The following is a 6,142-nucleotide window of genomic DNA, read 5'->3' as shown; positions in this document are numbered from 1 at the left end:
TAAACCCTGACTCTGCCTAGAAAGCCCCCCTGGGCTGGGCCCTCCAGGGGGAATCTGTGACTGCCTGGTTCCCAGGTATCCAGGTGTCTGGCCACCTGTCTTCAAAAAAGAGGGGGAAACAAGAATCTAGACTCTAATTGGGCTTCCCTGGTGGCTCAGATGGTAAAGAATCTGCCTGCAATGCAGGAGACCCAAGGGTCAAGAAGAGTCAATCCCTGGTTCAGGAAGATCCCCTGGAGAAGGGTATGGCAACCCACTCCAGTATTCTTGCCTGGAGAATTCCGTGGACAGAAGAACCTGGCCACCTATAGCCCATGGGGTTGCAAAGATTTGGACATGACTGAGTGACCAACACTCAGACTCTTACTACAGTGCTGAATTTCTTTCAGATTCTATTCATTCGAGTCTGGAGAGGAGAAGGGGAGAAGGGCAATCCAAAATCACTCACCTGGGGTTTGCCTGTTGGGTGAGACATCGGCCGTGCAGTGAGTTTTGGACCTCACTCCACAGTGGCTTCTGCATCTGTTCGGTGAGTGTTGAGAGTCTGCAGGGTGTCAACCCCTGAGCCAGGGCGCTGAGAATCCACAGTGAATAGAACACATATCCAGCCCTCCAGGGTGTGTATTCAGCAGTGCCAGAGAGCTTCTCAAGGACTCACAGCAAACAGTTGTAGGGGCACAGCGCCATCAGCATGCAAGAGCCCACGCGGGCCACAAAGAAGGGACCATCGTTGGCCTTAGCTCAGATGTTGCAGGGCTAGGAGGCTGGAGGCAGGTGGCTAGGAGAGGTGCTGGGTGAGGACCCAGGATCTGAGCAGGATGGGGAAGGAGGCTGCCATAGGAGCATGACTGTAGGGCAGGCCATTTCTCGGTAGAGCAGGACCCTCTAAACCATTTGGGAGGGCAGTGGGCATTGTATGCCGTCTACCAACTCCACTTAAAAATGTTGGTTGTGGTGGACTTCCCTGCTGGGCCAGTGGCTAAGAATCCACCTGTTGATGCAGCAGATACAGGTTCGATCCCTGGTCCAGGAAGATTCCACATGCCGTGGGGCTACTAAGCCTTTGCACCACAGCTACTGAGCCTGCACTCTAGAGCCAGTGCTCCGCAATGAGCAAACCCACTGCAATGAGAAGCCCGCACACAGCAACTGAAGAGTAACCCGCACTCCCAGCAACCAGAGAAAGCCGGCAGACAGCCACAAAGACCCAGTGCAGCCAATAAATAAATAATTTTTTTTAAAAAAAGAGTGATCTCGGGACTTCCCTGGTGGCCCAGTGGTTAAGAGTTGCGATTCAACTGCAGGGAGGATGGGTTCGATCCCTGGTCAGGGAAATAAGATCTAGCATGCTTTGCAGCATGGCCAATTTAAAAAAAAATTTAAAAGAGTGATCATATTCATAGAGGACACGGCCTTGGATGATGGAGGAAGTGTGTTTAGACCTGAGTCTCAGAAGCCTACTCTAATTGGACTTTGAGAAGCAGGAGGTGTGTGTTCCCCCAGGTTCCCAAGAGCCTGCCCTAAAATTATACTTAGAAGATTTTAGAGGAAGGCAAAGCAAAACAAAAACCAGGGTTTAGTCCCTCTTCCATTTATTAATTGTAAAAATAAATATTCACTTTATTCACAAAGGTGGTATAAATTAACCTTTGGTTTTTAACTTTCAGGCTGCAGAAGTCTCCTACATTGGGAAGATCATCCCAATGGTGGCTATCCTCAAGTTGAAAGACTTGAGGGTAATCTTTTGCCCTATTAATTGGGAGTTCATACAAGAAGAATGGTTCTTGTTTCTCCCTTTCTGTAAATGAGCAAAATGCAGCCTCACAGAGGTTAAGTGATTTAGCCAAATTTAACTATTTAGTGGGCTTCCCGGATAGCTCAGCTAGTAAAGAATCTACCTGTAATGCAGGAGACCCTGGTTCGATTCCTGGGTCAGAAAGTTCTGCTGGAGAAGGGATAGGCTACCCACTCCAGTAATTTTGGGCTTCCCTGGTAGCCAGACAGTAGAGAATTCTCCTACAATGTGGGAGCTCTGGGTTCGATCCCTGGGTTGGGAAGATCCCCTGGAGGAGGGCATGGCAACCCACTCCAGTATTCTTGCCTGGAGAATCCCCATGGACAGAGGAGCCTGGTGGGCTAAGTCCATAGGGACGCAAAGAGTCAGACATGACTGAGTGACTCAGCACAGCACCGAACCTATTTAGTGGGCTTCCCTCGTGGCTCAGTGGTAAAAAATCCGCCTGCCAGTGCAGGAGACTCAGGTTCAGTCCCTGGATCGGGAAAATCCCCTGGAGAAGGCAACAGCAACCTACTCCAGTGTTCTTGCTGGGAAATCCCATGGACAGAGAAGCCTGGCGGGCTACAGTCCATGGGGTTGCAAAAGAGTAGGGCACGACTCAGCAACTAAAACAACAAAACAATGTCTATTTAGTACTTTGAGTTTGAATTAGAAATCTGACCTGTGGGCCCCTAATATCCTCAGGAGACAGTGGTTTGATTTTTATGAACCAGGGACATCTTTATTTTTCTTTCATGTTTCTATAAACTCATAATTTTTCTCTACTTTATTATGTAGAACCAGAAAATGAAAACGAACTCCACCTCCATCACAGCACTACCTAGGCTCGCAATTTATAAGGCACAAGATTATCCAGAATTAAAGCTCAAAAGCTTGTGAAGACAGCATCCTAGGGCTTTGGAAGATTCCAGCGTTAATCCCTTGCCTGTGGTTTACTCCCGTGGTTTACTCTTCCCTTCGGAGATCCCAGCTTTCAAGGCCAGACCGTCACTACTTTTCCGAAAACTCACAGAGCAGCCCAGAGCCAGCAGATAAGGGTGGACCCAACCGGGTTCATCAGAGAGGGGAGGGAAGAGTGCCCCTTCCCCGCATGACCTCCACCAACTTCGCATAACTGTCAGGAAAGGAACCTGATACCCAGCGGGGCTCCACGTAGAATTCACCAAATACCAAATATAGACTTGCCTGAATGCCATTTATGCCTCACGGCAACCCTATGAGGACTTCAAATGCATAGTCTCTAGGTCCTGTAAGGGGAATGACTACAGAAATGTGCAAACTGACTTACTGATATGAGCCATGGCTTAAGTCCAATCTTGTCTTTCTGAGAGTCATGATACCTGTTATTTATTAAGCAAAGATCACGTGTGCCAGAAACCATGCCAAGTGCTTTCCACATACTATTTCTGGTATTCCTCACCAGCTCCTATATGTCAGGGATCATTATTATTCCCATTTTACAGACAAGAAAACTGACTCTCAGCAAAGTAGGCCCTTGCTCAAAGACACAGAATGTGTGTGATTTAAGCCAGAACTCACCTTTTTCTCTGATCTACCATTTCTTCAGAATAAAAGGTCTGCACTCTAAGCATTGATGGGGCAGGGTTTTATTGAAAAAACCTATAATTGATCTACCCAGACACTGGAAATGCCTCAGGGAGCCACTTCCTAGCCTACAGACCCTGATTTTGTTCAGGCAGCAATATGTCACTCTGGTTGATTTAGTTGGTGTAACTGAATGGTGACAATTCCAATCGATTTAACTGGTGATTGGTGGTTGCCACTTGACTTTATTCTGACCAAAGAGATATCAGAAATCTCTTCTGGATTTCCAGAAAAGATTTTTCCTCCCTCCCTGACAAATAAGACATGCAAAGGAGAAAGCCCTTTTGCGCCAGCTCCTCCTGCTGGCTGAACACTGTCAGATGTGTGAGGGCTCAATGGTTGGAGCATGGGCAGCCGTCTTGTGAGCAAGAGTGAAAGGGGGGGGCATTGTTCACACTCTAATGGTGTCAGAATGGAAAAGAAAAATGTTTAGAATTTGGAGTCACTGTTTTGCCAGCAAACCTACCTGCGACCTCCTACTCCTGGAGTTTTTGTAATGTGTTCTTATAAGAAATTATGTTAGTAAGCTTCCTATTGCTTCAAATGCATCCCAACTAATACAGTTATGAAGTCAAATCAAAATGTAATGTGTATTTATTCTGAAAATGAAATGTGAACATGTTCAGGGACCAAATGAGTGGCCTATTCTGTATACGTCCCCACTTCTCAAAGTACCTAGAAGAACAATTAGTAACTTGAAATTCTTCCTTTGCTTCTGTAGGGAAGGAAAAACTTTTCCTCTATCCGCTTGTGTTTTCTGACTGGACATGCACATTAAACTAACAGCAGACAGATTCACAAAAGAAAAGCCTACAAAGTGTATATGATATTAGCATCTTTCTATGTGACACAGGGTCATCACAGGCAAGAAGAAAAAACTCTAAAGAGCTGGTGAGACTCAGGAGCTTATGAACAACCTAACCAAAGATGATAAATTTGGGAAGCGACAAGGCAAAGGAAAGGGAGTGGGTTTTTACGAGTGATACACCGTGGGAACGTGACCAGGAAATACACGAGGGAAACTAATGGAAGATGAGGGTTGAGTACAGTCTGTACTTATGATGAGCCAACTCATCTTGGTCTCAATGTCCTATCTCCCATGATAAGAACATTCTCTTCTTCCTGGTACCAGGAGGGCACCTTTCTCATGGGAAATTTATGTCCTGCTGTTAGGCAGAAAAGGTGAGGGTGGAGAGCAGTTTCTCAGTTGCTTACAGCTCAAAAAAATCAATATGCCAAAGCAACATATTTTGGGATGCCATGTTTTGATCCCTTCTACTTCCAAATAAATAATATGTCTATTATTTTACTTTCATATTTAAAGTATAAATAACTTATATTTTATATATAAAGTTATAAATATAAAATAATTTAAATGGTTAATTTTTTAATATTACAACAAAGCTGCTAACTTCAATCCCAAGGCTTATTGCATTTTATATTTAAATTTTTAACATTAATATGGAATGATAATAATCACTACAGAAATGCAGAAAGCAAAAGTGAAACTTATCCCAGCCTTAAAATGTACCAAAACTTCTTTCAATAATTAGAAAATTCATTTATGTTTGAGCTTCATCCACGTTATATGCAGCAATAGTTCTATCATTTTTATTAATGAATGGTATTTCATTGTACAAATATACCATAGTTTGATTATTTATTTTCCTGTTGATGGACATTTAGAATGCTTCCAATCTGGGTTGTTATGAATAATATTGCTATCAGCATTCTTGGACAGCTTATTTTAGTGGGCTTTTTTTCTTTTTCTCATTTCTCTGGGGTAGAGAACAAGCAAGATTAATTTACTGGGTTGGAAATCAGAGCAGTACTCCTAGGGGTGGCACGAAGAAACTTTCTGAAGTCATGGATACATTCTGTACTGTGACTGGTATGGTAACCATGCAACTATATGTATTTACTTTAATGTATGTAAATTGTACATCATTTATAATAGTCATAAAAAAGAGAAAACAATCCAATATAGTATGAAATTGCAATGAATAAAGAGAATACATTACATCAGCATTCTTTACAGCCACTTTCTATTTTATGCTTTGTAATATCTTTATTTTATGAGCAAGTACTTAATATGCACATATAGATACACATCTTCTAAAGTATATATTTTATCTTCTTAAATTTTGATTGAAGCATAGTTGGATTCTTTCCCCATATAGGTCATTAGAAAGTGAAAGTGAAAGGCGAAGTCGCTAAGTCGTGTCCAACTCTTTGTGACCACATGGACTGTATGTAGCCTACCAGGCTCCTGTGCACATGGAGTTTTCCAGGCAAGAGTACTGGAGTGGGTTGCCATTTCCTTCTCCAGGGGATCTTTCCAACCCAGGGATCGAACCCAGGTCTCCTGCATTGCAGGCAGATGCTTTACCAGCTAAGCTACCTGGGAGGCCCCATATAGGCCATTACAGAGTACCAAACAGAATTCCCTGTGCTATACAGCAGGTTATCCATTTTATATATGGTAGCCACTTTATATATAGTAGTGTGTATATGTCAGTGCCAATCTCCCAATGTATTCCTGCTCCCCCTTTCCCCACAGGTAATCATAAGCTTGTTTCCTACATCTGGGACTCTATTTCTATTTTGCAGATAAGTTCATTTGTGCCACGTTTTTTTTGTTTACATCCCACATATAAGCGATGTCATATAATTTTCTTTCTGTGTCCCACTTAACTTCACTCAGTATGACTTTCTTCTGCGCATCCCTGAACTGCAGAC

The 6,142-nt window shown here is 43.4% G+C and overlaps 1 non-coding gene across 1 annotated transcript; it reads right to left on the bottom strand.

Annotated features, from left to right (window-relative positions):
• Positions 1-5,738: 5,738 nt before the first annotated feature.
• Positions 5,739-5,810, bottom strand: TRNAC-GCA (transfer RNA cysteine (anticodon GCA)). Its single transcript has one exon. It is a non-coding gene; the product is annotated as a tRNA-Cys (tRNA).
• Positions 5,811-6,142: the final 332 nt, after the last annotated feature.

Source organism: Dama dama, chromosome 19 (genome assembly GCF_033118175.1).
Source record: "Dama dama isolate Ldn47 chromosome 19, ASM3311817v1, whole genome shotgun sequence".
NCBI lineage: Eukaryota > Metazoa > Chordata > Mammalia > Artiodactyla > Cervidae > Dama > Dama dama.
Note: the sequence above shows the minus strand (reverse complement) of the source record. Positions and strands in the feature narration are given on the sequence as shown.